This window comes from Canis lupus, chromosome X, assembly GCF_003254725.2.
Source record: "Canis lupus dingo isolate Sandy chromosome X, ASM325472v2, whole genome shotgun sequence".
In the NCBI taxonomy this organism is placed as follows: domain Eukaryota; kingdom Metazoa; phylum Chordata; class Mammalia; order Carnivora; family Canidae; genus Canis; species Canis lupus.
The window spans coordinates 124,346,357-124,360,310 of record NC_064281.1 but is presented as its reverse complement, the minus strand read 5'-3'; the positions used below and the strand labels follow the sequence as shown (position 1 = coordinate 124,360,310).

Sequence of the window (13,954 nt, the reverse complement as noted above, 5' to 3'; positions counted from 1 at the left end):
TTCCATGAGAAGGTGTGTGTGTGTAAGAAAGAGAGACATACATATACACATGTACACACACGTATATATACATACACCATCAATCAAAATTCTCACTTCAGTATAATTTGTGATAGGCATACATAAATAGATGGGAGAGGAATTGCTCGATTCAATGACTACAGGCAGCCAAGGCACAGTGATACGGCGGACACTGAGCACAGAAATCAGGCTATCTGTAGAATAATAGGGAAAAAAACTTCTCCAAAGTGTAAGGAAGCCAAGACTAATCATCTTGCAGTTCTCCTCGCCTTCCATCTGCTTGAACTTATTGAGGAGGTAATTCTTCCTAAAAGTAGTATGGCTCCAGAAGCAAACTTCTATATATTTGTGTGAGTAACAACGGGGCTGGGGGAGCCATATAAGATGATCCCTGAATTATTTGAAATCTCACCTGTAGCTGTACCTATTTAAACCAAGTTGAATATCTAGAAAACATATGCGTGTGCCTCTGCTGTACCACCATCAGGAAGAGTGGATGGTCATTCCCTGGAGGATCTGATGAAGCATAGTAGTGATAATAGTGAAAAATATCGTACAAACAGTCCGGCATCGCATTACACCCCCTGGAGGACTGAACGACCAAAAACGTGTACACTAGAAAACCTAAATCCAAGAGTCACCCTGGAGGCATTAGGACCTAGGAAGCACTAGCATGAATAAAGTATATACTTGAAATCCATCATATTTCAGGCCTCCTCAAAATAGATCGATTACTCACACTACTGTATGGAACGCAAAGCTTGAATGAGTAATAGAAATGAACAAGTGAAAGAGGATAGTGCTTGATTAGGTTTCCATAAGCAAGCAAACACGACACGGAAATGTGCCCAAAGCTCAATACCAGGAAAAATAAGGAGGCCGCTGCTAAAGGACTCAGTGGCTAATAATATGACCAGATTCATTGCCTTTTGAGGCTATATCCCCATGCAAACCTGTTTAGTTGAATTTACATCTGTTCGTTTTTTGAAAAGAAGATTTAATTTGGTTAAAAATAACTTTTCTGGCACATCACAGAAAAGAACCAGTCTGACTATAATTCCACTTTTTAGCTAGTTGTTTTGATATTATTTAATGCAGCACAAGAGAATGCAAATAAACATGATGGACATTCTAAGGCTAGAATATCTATGAAACTTCTGTCAAATCACTTGCTTTGTTTGGGCTTCAATCCACTCTCCGGGTAATTAGCAGAGTAAACTAGGTGATCGTGAAGGACTCTGCCCCATTATGATCTGTGTTTGTATAACTAGACAATCTGACAACGATTTCTCTTCATTTACGCCTTCTACATCTTCAATCCTTGAGGGCTAACTAAGCAACATGGCCTTTTTCATTTCAGCATTCAGAAGCAAAATTTATGTCTCTTTTATTTACTTGGACTCACAGCGCCCTGAAGCCTCCCACATCTACCTTCACTGGACTTTGTTAAGATTCAGAATCTCAGCACTGGAAAGGAAAAAGAAGTTTTCATTTGAACAGCTAAAAAAACAAAGACACATTGTTCAGCTGACTTGCAGGGTATGTGGATGTAGAAACTTTGCGTCGGGAAGAGTCTTTTGGCAAATTGATAAGGAATGGATTTATTCCCTGTTGATCTGATAAAGAATGCACAGGACCATTTGTGTCCTTTATAGTCTAAGAACGGTGACCAATGCGCTGGATGCATTTTAGACTCATTGATTTCCCAAAGGAAATTAGATTCAAAACATATTGGAAATTCCAAGAATCAATAACTCAAAGGAAGGCATACAAGGTCTCAAAGTTACAAAAGATAATCCTATGGGATTCCAAAGATATCACTAGGTATCTCAGGGACATGCCCAGAAGGTTGAAAAGCTCAGCTTGGAGGAATCTAGGTCATAATAGAAATGACTCAGAACCATGTTCAAAGGGGAACCTGTCTTGGCAGCAGAAGGGTATATGGTGCTTAAATTGAGAAGGTGTATCTGGATATTGATTAGATTGCTGTAAGGCTGAAAAGTTGAGACGCACGGTTGGATGATTAAAGGAAGCTTTGGGGCATTGGCCCGGGATGATGAGGTACCACTGTCTTGTTTACAAGGGGCTTAACGGGATGAACTCTTCCTGCCCTGCAAAATCCTTCACCAGAATGGACTGTGGAAAATCTGCAATGGAGCAGGCAAGAGGACCTGGGCAAAATCAGGCTGTTGAGAAGGATAAAAACAGGGTTGAATGACAATAAAATGTTTGCTGACCTGGCTAACAGGATGACCCAAAGTAGACCCTGTAGGGGGAGGTAAGGCGGGGGAAAAGGTTGAGAAATGGGCAAGACACTGCTCCAGCACATAGGTTAGATGAAAAACTACTAGTGCATGCATGTTTAGGATTCAGAAATCCTCACGTTAAAGGGCCATTCATTGTGAGCAAAAACAGTAAAGAAACTGTGCTGTTGGTCAGTCCCATATCCTATGAAATGAGAGAGAGAATATGCATATCACATATTATTAAATAGGAGCCAAGGTGATTACAAGTCTTGGCTGCACATTGGTGGGATCTAGTGATTTCTGTCACGTAGTGCCTCTGCAGTAATGAATGATGCATTGTAAACCCACTCCCATCTCAGTCCCTCTGGCCAGGTGCTCAGAGCTCTCTCAACAGTTTTTCTGTAGCCCTGAAATTTTCTATGTTCAACCTAAACAGAAATTTCTTTTCTTATGCCAACTAAGGGACGAGAGAGCTAAATCTATTCAAGAAATGCTGTTTGTTCATGAAAGAAAAATGTATTGCCTCCCTGGAACCTAAAATCTGCCATGTTGAGGCCAAAGTTGAAAACTTGCCTATCTAAAGCCCTACTATGCCAACACCTTTAGACAGTTCGGATTTCTGTGGTAAATCCTTTCTGATACAATATGACTCAACCTCAATTTCAAAGAAAAGGAGGGGAGAGAAGGAGAGCTTGGCTCCCTTTTTCTCCCACTCCCATGGGTTCAATGCTGTTTTGTACCTTACCGTGTAACAGCTCTGGGGCGTGTTACTTTTTTCTGTGCTCTGCTGTTATATACACTCCTTCTCAGAATAACTGAAAGCAAACATAGGGGGAATTTCTGCTATGGCTTTATATGTTTTCTTAGTTCTACTGTTCCAAAGTCTGCTCTCCAAAAATCCCTCTCTGTGCAAAAGCATTTGCATCTCTATCAAAGCACTCCCCCCTTACAAATACCAAGTTGTATATAGTTTACATTACTAACCTCTCAGCCACTGACTGGGCCTCCCTCCTACCACATACATCTTGCTGGAGCTGCCAGGTTCTCACCACATTTAACTCTTAACTTGTCACTTTGCTACCCTAGCCCTATTCATTACTTTAATAGTTTCATTAAGACGCAGAGCAGTTTATTTCAAACTAGAGATTCCAGCAGTTGTAAGACTTGGCATTTTTAAAGATATGAGTGTTCTAGCGATGAGCAATAACGGGGGAAAATAGTAATAATACCTGATGGATTCGCATACTTCCAACCCTGAAGAAAATGCTAGTTGTTCACTCAAGAAGTAGGAATCTTTCTTTAAACCCCAGACCCTTTTGCAAGGGTCTAAGTTCTAGTCTTAAGTACTTTTTTGTGAGGCCATGGACTAGTGACTTCCAACCCAAGCCTCAGTTTTTCTCCAAAATGCAGGGCACAAAAAGAGGGCTTTTCAAGCCCCTTCTTGTCGTGATACTCTCAATTTTTTACTCTGGGTTTGTCGGTTGCATTTCTCTGCCTCAAAAAGTCTTTCATGAAGAATTAGTCTCCTTCCTTTAGGTTTTTCAATTCCTCACTACCCAATTCCTCAACTCTGAATAAAAACCTTCCAAGCCCAAGTCACTCAGATCACTATCTAGATTGGTTCACAGCGAGACAGACCTAAAAACGGAACACAAAGAAACCAAAATGCATTGAATCAAGTCTCAGTAAACGTTTATTTAGAGGTACAGGGAACAAGAGTAATACTTCCTGTGCCTTATTGGTATGTATGTATGCAGCTGACTTGTTGGGAACATGATCTAACACCTGGTATCTCCAAATTCATGTAATAGCACATTATGTTACAATGAGGTTTTAATGTACCCAGAAAAGCAACAATAGTTTGCATTTCAAAATAGATTTTCTGTTTAAGAGTTCAAGGTCTGTTTTCTGTTCATCCAACTTTGTTTGCTGCACGCAGAGGTGAATGCTAATTATAATTAGCCAGAGGACTGGAAGGCAGTGTAAACCACTCTACTAGGTCGTATTGAATGCTTATTGGCTAACTGGACATGCTCACAGGTTCTCACTTTTGACAAAATTTCCGTACGCCACACAGAGACATGTGCACACACACCCAGGCAGGGATCCAGAGATTTCTAAATCACTGCTCTGACTCAATGTAAGTAGGGGGTTATGCCGTGTCAGCTTGCGCCATTTCTACCCAGGGCAAGGTGATGTGATGAAATCTGAACGATGCACAGCCCAGACTTGTGAGCCAATAGCAGACCAGCCCCACGCTGACAGGATGCCCGCTGGGCAGCCAGACTGGCCTCAGCACGGGCTCTCCCTACGTCCTCAGCTTGGGTGGTTAGGCTGCGCTATAAGGGGCTTAGGAGAGCACCAAAATGCATTTAAAGGTCAACAGGCTAAAAATTCAATTGGCATTTGGGTACAAAAGGGTTATTTTGAAGTTCCATTTTGATTTATAAATTTCCAATACGGAGAGTTTTCTGCAAAAGCTGATTCATTTAAATCTCATTTAAATGGTTTTCATTTTATTTTACCCATGCGTTTGCTCTTGTACGCGTGCACACACGCGCGCGCACGCACACACACGCACACACACACACACAGGATGGCTGGAATGAATGGCAATGTATGCATTGCATAGAAAGAATTCTAGGGTCTTTAAGAGCTAATCTCTGTGGCTTACCTTGAGGAAAGGGTTTATCCATGCTGAGGAAAGCAGAAGAACTAATGCCCCATTTGGCTCAAAAGACCTCTTCTTCTCCTGAGTCTTTAGGTTTCTCCACCTCTCTTCGGAAAGTCTGAATGAAAACTCCTTCACAGGCAGTGGAGCCAGAAACAGAGATAGTTCTGTGTCGGTCTTTCTGACACAGCAGAGAAAACGGAAAGGAAAAAAAAACGGTGCTGCGGGGGGTGGGGTGGGGAGGAGAGTCAGACCTGTAGTGGCAGATACTTTGTATAGATTTTACATGCAGATCTAAATCTTGATGCACGTATTCCCCAAAGAAAGCTCAGCAGGGTAAGTTGTTCATCTCCTCCTCCTCTTTCTCCTCCTCCTCCTCTTCTTTCTCCTCCTCCTTCTTCTATTTCTCCTCCCCCTCCTCCTCCGCCTCTTTCTCCTCCCCTTCTCCTCCTCCTCCTTTCTTTTCCCCCTCCTCCTTCAGCTTTTTCCTTCCCTCCTCTTCCCTCCCCCTTCCCTCCTCCCCTTCTTCCTTCTTTACCTCCTCCCCCTCTTTCTCTTTTGCCTCCGCCTCCGCCTCCGCCTCTGTCTCCTCCAATCTGACGGATGAACCGAAGCAGCAGAAACTGCGGTTGTAGACACAGGGTATCTCAACAGAGCAATAGATACCGCCAGTGTGTGATTATTTATATAGCTCAGGGTGTGTTGGTATATAATCTGCAGAGACGGGGGGGGGGGGATGAGATTGCAGTGCGTTCAGCTCAGCTAGCTGGCTGTTTTGTGAATGTAGATGATTTCTGAAGGTCTTGTGAATGGATTATAGGGGAGGATGGGAGGAAAGGGATTTATTGCTCCTTGTTATAATTTCTTTCTCTCCCTCTCTCTGTGTCGTTTGCTTTCCCGGAGCTGTAGCTCTTAATGCTTAGCTAAGTGGCGTCATCCAGTTGAAATTGAATCGACCCATTAGAACTCCCCATAGGAATCTCTGTATCCGGTCCCTGGGTAATGACTGAAACAAAATTTAAAGGAGAATGGGGGTGGGGCGGAAAGTCACAATTTTAAGGAGGCCTCATTTAAATATCTCTGCCTCCAATCGCAGTCCTACCAAACCACTCAGCCCTTGCTGAGTGATTGCAGCTTCTATCACAGAACAGAGCTTCCCCTTTGTTTAAGGGTTTCTCCCACTTCTTACCCGCATTCATTCCCACTTTTTCAAACTAATAATGATTATCCATCCATCATCCACTGGGAAACCATTACCCAACTTACTTTCCCATTCTGCCTGTAGTGTGCCATATACTCAAATATTTTTTGAGTGCCTTCTTTTGTGCGACGTATTGTGGATTCAATAAAGAAGACAGAATCCCTGCCTTCATGCAGCCTCCTTAGGACTGTCAGTCTTCTCCAAATAAAGCAGCTTTGGACATTTTCTTTTAAAGTGAAGGACAAAGTTTTCTGTAAATTATCCTCAGCCCACTATTTAATTCAGTACAAACGGGTCTTCCTATTGAGCATCCAGACAGAAGCACTTGAATGAAAACAAGCCTCATATTTAAAATAAAAGAGATCTGATTTCAAGTCCTGCTTCAATGGATAAGTAGCAGGAGCTTGATCATCAACATTCTTAGGATGCCTTGCTTACCCCATCTATAAAATAGACATGGTAAATGGTGACAGTTCAGAGTAAAACAAACTTCTGAGTCAGGAAACTGAGATTCTTAATCTTCCTCTAACTCCTTCTGTGACCTTTGCAATTTACTTTCCTTCTGGTGCCTCAATTTCTACATTTACATGAGAGGATCTGATTGGGTGATTACTAAGGTCCCTTCTAGCTCTGACATTCTACTATTTACACTCTCTCAGGAGGGTTAAGAAAACAAAAGAAAGCACGGATTAAAAACATATATGGTTATGTGGATCTGCATGCTCATATGTATATGTGTTTGTCAAAACTGCTTCAAACTCTTTTACTGATGTGTGTATCATGTAAACACACACACACACACACACACACATATATATACACATACATATACATCTGTATGTAATTTCTAAGCCAATCCAGATCTCTTCTTAATCAGAATTTCGAGAGTCAAGAGATTTGCCTATGGAAATTCTTCTATTTTATGGCTCAAACATCTTTACTCTTTTTTTTTTTTTTTTGCTTAGCAAATTTTTTATGTTGTTTATTTTTTTAATTTTAAAATCTTTACTGAAACATCTTTACTCTTAATATTGACTTGAGCTTATCAAGATCATGAAAAACATTAAAGCTAATACGTAGTTTCATCTGCAGAAGAGGATACATTTACTGATATATTCATTCATCCATTTTTTCAACAGGTATTTATTGCACATCAACTATGTGCGAAGCACTGTACTAACTAGATTTGGGTCAAACAGATCAAGGTTCAAATAATTGCTTCTAAATCTATGAGCTATCTGACTTTGGGCACCTCAATTCACCTCTCTGAACCTGTTTCTTTATCTATAAAATGGAGGTAACAATAGTCCCCACATCACAAGATTTTGCTATTTCCTATAGATTTAATAAGGTCTGGCATTGGAAAGATTATGTGTCTGGCATAAAGTAAATGCTCAATGAACAGGAAATATGCATATTAAGAAAATTAAGAAATTGTTCTCACCCTAATGAAGCTCATTGGAGAGGCAGGAGATGATTTCAATTTGAAATCCTTTTATTTTTTTAAGGTCCAGCTTTAAATTTGAACAGATATATGCCAAATATATCTTTCTTAAATGTGACTTATTTTCATACTTTATTCCTTTGTTCAAAAACTTATTTTTGAGCCCCTAGAGCATTAAGATTACATTGCTTTGCCTGTAAATCAAGTTATTCTCCGACTCTATACATTCTACTTCTCAACATATCTTTTTAACATAAGACAAGTTGAATGTTTCACTCTTCTAAGATACCAATGTACATGGCTACCAATCCAGCTTTCCATATGTATCCTTCACATGACTTGTATATATTTATTCAGTTTCCACCTTTAGGTCCTAATTCCTCTGTGAATACTTTCCTGACTACTAAGGCTGTTTTGTTGTAAAGCTCTATGATAGTTTTTATTAGTGCCCTAATTCATTTCTACATTTTTAACTCCTACAACACTTTCATCTATGTCCTGTCCTACTTATTCAGTAGACTTTGTTAGATACTCTACATTCTTAAAATCTTTTTTTTTATTTTTTTTATTTATTTATGATAGTCACACAGAGAGAGAGAGAGAGAGAGAGAGGCAGAGACACAGGCAGAGGGAGAAGCAGGCTCCATGCACCGGGAGCCCGATGTGGGATTCGATCCCGGGTCTCCAGGATTGCGCCCTGGGCCAAAGGCAGGCGCCAAACCGCTGTGCCACCCAGGGATCCCGATACTCTACATTCTTTCAGAATCTTTTTGACTTAGCTGTTATATCAGAAATGATTTGCATAACCAGTTGCTGTAAGTATGGAAGGGTGTGTTTAATTAATTATACAACCATAACTTAGAGAGTTCTAAAACATAGTAGTAAGGAAGATATTTGGAGGGAAGAGTGATTTTCTGGTATTCTACAAGGTTACTTATTTATTTTTTGAAACTATTGGCTTTTAGAAATAGGTGGATTGATCTGTGCTAAGACAGCATTTCCAAATTCAATTGGATTTGAATTAATGTCTGCAAGGTGTCTATAAAGAGAAAAAAGCCATTGGATTGGGAGACAGGAAACCTGTGTTTGCTTCTAGGCCAACACTGTCACTAACTAGCTTTATGACCCTAGACAATTCAATGAACCTGTCTAAATGTGTTTCCTGAAAAGCAACACTATTAACTAAAGAGCTAATAAAGTATGTTTCTTGAAATACACTGACTCTAACATGTTTTCTGAAATACACTGACTCTAACAAGTTTGTAAAACAAGTTGTCAGATATCACATAGTAAATTTTGTAATGTCTCAACATCAATTTCTGTATATAATTGTACTATCCCAATATCTTTTCACGAATCATGAAACTGAAAATAATCTTTCAGAAACACAATAGCTTAAAGCACAAATAAAAAATAAATCTATAGGACAGTCTGGGTGGCTCAGCGGTTTAGCACCTCCTTCGGCCCTGGGATCGAGTCCCACGTGGGGCTCCCTGCGTGGAGCCTGCTTCTCCCTCTGCCTGTGTCTCTGCCTCTCTCTCTCTGTGTCTCTCATGAATAAACAAACGAGATCTTTAAAAAAATAAATAAATGTATAGGTTACCAAGAGTCAGTTATTTATTCATTTAATAGACATTAATTGAATGACCAGTGTGCCAGGCCCTGGGGATATAGCACTGAGGACAAATATGACAAATGTTATATCTATCCTCAAAGAGATCACTGTCTACAATGGGACACAGACAATTAAAATTAAGGGCGATAAAGAAGAGGACAGACACCTGAACTGGTGTTTTGGTGGGCAAGGGAGTATATAATGACATGAAATATTAAGGGATATCAAGTAATTGGAAAAGTTAGAGCAAAAATCCTTGAAGAGATTTGCAGATGAGAGGATTCTATGGTGTAGTGATTAAGAGTGTAAACTCTGGAATGAGTCAACTTGAGTCAAATTCCAGATCAGCCACTTGCCAGCATATTATGTATCCTTGGCCAAGTTACTAATCTGTTTGGACCTTGGTTTCTCATATGTAAAATCAGCACAACTTACAAATATACCTCATAGGGTTGCTGTGAGAATTAAATGGGTTAAAACATATTAAATGATTAGAACAGGATCTGGCACAGAACAAACATCTTTCCCTACCCACTTGAATGTCAACTCCACAAGAGAAGGAAATTTAGTTGTTGGATAATCAGCACTTAGTTGGTGGCCCATAGAAGGCATTGTTGAATGAATGATCATTAACATAATTATTATTTTTTTTTAATTTTTATTTATTTATGATAGTCACAGAGAGAGAGAGAGGCGCAGAGACACAGGCAGAGGGAGAAGCAGGCTCCATGCACCGGGAGCCCGACGTGGGATTCGATCCCGGGTCTACCAGGATCGCGCCCTGGGCCAAAGGCAGGCGCCAAACCGCTGCGCCACCCAGGGATCCCCATAATTATTATTTTTATGGGTATCATCCTAAGAAGTGAGGAGGTTGAATAATTTCAATTGTTTTTTTTTTATTTTTTTTATTTATTTATGATAGTCACAGAGAGAGAGAGAGAGGCAGAGACACAGGCAGAGGGAGAAGCAGGCTCCATGCGCCGGGAACGCGACGTGGGATTCGATCCCGGGTCTCCAGGATCGCGCCCTGGGCCAAAGGCAGGCGCCAAACCGCTGCGCCACCCAGGGATCCCAATTTCAATTGTTTTCACTGTTGCCCTAATATAGGCCCACAGTATAAAAATATAGTACTTAGGATATAAAGATAAATTAAATAATTCTGTTATTAATATAGATATTACATTATATGCTATTAATAAATATATGATTAATTAATGAATCTCTGGTCTCAAGGGACTCATAGTTTAGTAGGAAAGGTAGCAAACAGCAAATGTAATAAAGGATAAGTACTAAGGAAGGGAGCAAAGACATGAACAGAAGTCTCACAGAGGAAGACATAGACATGGCCAACAAGCACATGAGAAAATGTTCCGCATCACTTGCCATCAGGGAAATACAAATCAAAACCACCATGAGATCCCACCTCACACTAGTGAGAATGGTGAAAATTAACAAGACAGGAAAACCACAAATGTTGGAGAGGATGTGGAGAAAGGGGGTCCCTCTTGCACTGTTGGTGGGGATGTGAACTGGTGCAGCCACTCTGGAAAACTGTGTGGAGGTTCCTCAAAGAGTTAAAAATAGACCTGCCCTACGACCCAGCAATTGCACTGCTGGAGATTTACCCCAAAGATACAGATGCGGTGAAACGCCGGGACACCTGCACCCCGATGTTCACAGCAGCAATGTCCACAATAGCCAAACTGTGGAAGGAGCCTTGGTGTCCATCGAAAGATGAATGGATAAAGAAGCTGTGGTCTATGTACACAATGGAATATTCGTCAGCCATTAGAAACAACAAATACCTGCCATTTGGTTTGACGTGAATGGACCTGGAGAGTATTATGCTGAGTGAAATAAGTCAATCGGAGAAGGACAAACATTATATGGTCTCATTCATTTGGGGAATATAAAAAATCGTGAAAGGGAATAAAGGGGAAAGGAGAAAAAATGAGTGGGAAATATCAGAGAGGGTGACAGACCATGAGAGACTCCTAACTCTGGGAAACGAACAAGGGGTGGTGGAAAAGGAGGTAGGCGGGGGGTTGGGGTGACTGGGTGGCAGGCACTGAGGGGGGCACTTGACGGGATGAGCACTGGGTGTTGTGCTATATGTTGGCAAATTGAACTCCAATAAAAAAAAAGAACTATAATTTTTTTTAAAAAAAAGGAAGGGAGCAAATAAGAAATACACCTAATCCAATATTGAGAGGGTTATTGAATGCTTCCTAGAAAAAGTGATATTTAAAAATAAATTTGGAGGATGAGAAGGATGTCATAGCCAGAGGGAATAGCATGTCCAAAAGCCAAGAGGTAAAAGAAAGGATGACAGAATGAAATGCAAAAAGAACCATCACTGAATCTCCCACACTTAGCATAATGTCTGACACAGAGTAGATGCTCAGAAAATATTTGATAAATAAAAGAATGAATGAAAACACAAGCAGATATAACAGAACTAACAAAGATATAAAGATGTGAAAACAATGTTTTATAAACTATTCTAAAAGGGTCCCCTATACTCATAGCCTGAATGTTAGGAGTAGAAATTTTCTCTAGAAGGCACCACCCACATATTTTCTTCATTTTCCTAGAATGTACTCAGCTTCTTAAGATTTCTTACTTAGGTTTTAGTAAATCATAGCAAGTGGAAATAGATTAAACATTAAAAAATTTTTGTGTGATAGTCCGATATAGTGTGTAAAATAATCATTATCAGAAAGTTCATCCATAAACCCAGTAAAATATCAAAATCTCTCACCTATAATTATAATCCATACTCTCTGTCTGCATAAAACATGTATTCAACACAAATTCTGATAGTCTTTCCTCTTTTTTTTTTTTCCCAGAATGCAACTAAATCCTTTTGAGAGCCTGCAAGTTCCTATACAAGGCCACTTTTATCCATACTCTACTGAAGTCAAGAGGAACTCTTTAGAAATGGCAGATGAAAAGCTGACCTATGGTCATCCTGATTCAGCAATGATGCCAGAAGAAGTAAACAATGCCAAGGAAATACAGATTCTTAACCAAAAAGCTTATAGGGATGGTGATAATTATTTTTTCCCACAGAATCTGGCAAACAAATATAGGAGCAATATGACCAATAATGAAAGAATGGTATGGAAAAGTCAGAGAGAAAAAAATAATGTGGGAGAGAACAGAGGGGTAAAAGGTAGGGGCAAAGTCATTCTGTGGAAAGAAAACTAGACTAAGAGTAAAGAAATGTAAATTTTAGCATCCTAATCCATGTGGTTTTGTCAGGTCATTTTTCATCTTAGGCCCTATTTTCTCATCTGTAACATAGTAAGTTTCAATGTAATTCAATAAAACAAACATATACTGAGCACCTACTTAATGCCAGGGAATATACTTCATGTGAAAGATACGGAGATGAATACATACCGGTTGAATGAATAAATGAGTGGTCTTAGCCTCTCATTACTCACAATCCTATAGAAAAAATGGATGTGTAAACCTATAAACTGCAGTCCAATCTGTCACTAAATTAGATGAGAGATAATTGTGGCCTGAATCAAGGTAGGGGCAGTGTGGATGAAGAAAAGTGGATTATATGCAGAATATAGAGTAGATAAGACTTAGTGACTTATTAGATGTGAGGTATTAATCATGACATATACTGAGATATAGAAGGAATATTTAAAAAAATAGGTTTGAGGGGTGCCTGGGTGACTCTCAGTTGGTTAAACATCTGCGTTTGACTCAGGTTATGGTCCTGGGGTCCTGGGATGGAGCCCTGCATCAGGCTCCCTGCTCAGCAGGGAAATCTGCTTCTCCCTCTCCCTCTGCCCCTCCTCCCTGCTTGTGTATGTGCTCTCTCTCTCTCTCTCTCTCAAAGAAATAAATAAAATCATTTAAAAATTAGGTTTGAAAAAAAATTAGGTTTGAGAATGTTGGGTTTCAGATGCCCATGTAATATCTAAATGGCAATCCAGGCAAAATTCTACATGGGTTTTGACTTTATAAGAAGATACAGATCAATTCAATACAAATTTTAGGATTGTTTGTTCTAGCTCTGTGAAAAATGCTAGTGGTATTTTCATAGGGATTGTATTAAATGTGTAGATTGCTTTGGATTATATAGATATTTTAACAATGTGTGTCCAATCCATGAGGATGGAATGTTTTTCCATTTCTTTGTGTCATCTTTAGTTTCTTTCATCAGTGCTCTATAGTTTTCAGAGTACAGGTCTTTCACCTCTTTAGTTAGGTTCATTCCTAGGTACCTTATGGTTTTGGGTGCAATTGTAAATGGGATCTTTTCCTTGATTTCTCTTGCTGCTGCTACATGACTGGTGTATAGAAATGCAACAGATTTCTGTACATTTATTATGCATCCTGTGACTTTACTGAATTCATGTTTCAGTTCTAACAAATTTTTGGTGGAGTCTTTCAGGATGGAATGTTTTTCCATTTCTTTGTGTCATCTTTAGTTTACATATAGTATTATGTCACCTGCAAATAGTGAAAGTTTGACTTCTTCCTTGCCATTGTGGATGCCTTTTATTTCTTTTTGTTGTCTGACTGCTGTGTCTAGGACTTCCAGTAGATGCTAAATAACAGTGGTGAGAGTGGGCATCCCTGTCTTGTTTCTGATCTTAGAGGAAAAGCTTTTAGTTTTTCCCCATTGAGGATGAGATTAGCTGTGAGGTTTTGTATATGGCCTTTATGATGTTCAGGTATGTTCCCTCTCTATGTTGTTGAGGGTTTTTACCAGGAATGGATGTTTTACTTT

At 39.7% G+C, this 13,954-nt stretch overlaps 1 protein-coding gene across 3 annotated transcripts in view; it reads right to left on the bottom strand.

The window, feature by feature from the left end:
- Positions 1-13,954, bottom strand: part of SPRY3 (sprouty RTK signaling antagonist 3) — a 211,569-nt gene that overhangs the window by 4,428 nt on the left and 193,187 nt on the right. Inside the window, exon 2 of one of the 3 annotated variants that reach the window (XM_035712376.2) lies at positions 4,942-5,115. The exons of 1 other annotated variant lie outside the window; for it this stretch is intronic. The gene's annotated coding sequence lies outside the window, so the exon portion shown is untranslated. Of the gene's footprint in view, positions 1-4,941; positions 5,335-13,954 lie in introns of those variants that run through there. One more of the 3 variants, XM_049107317.1, reaches the window with a different exon arrangement.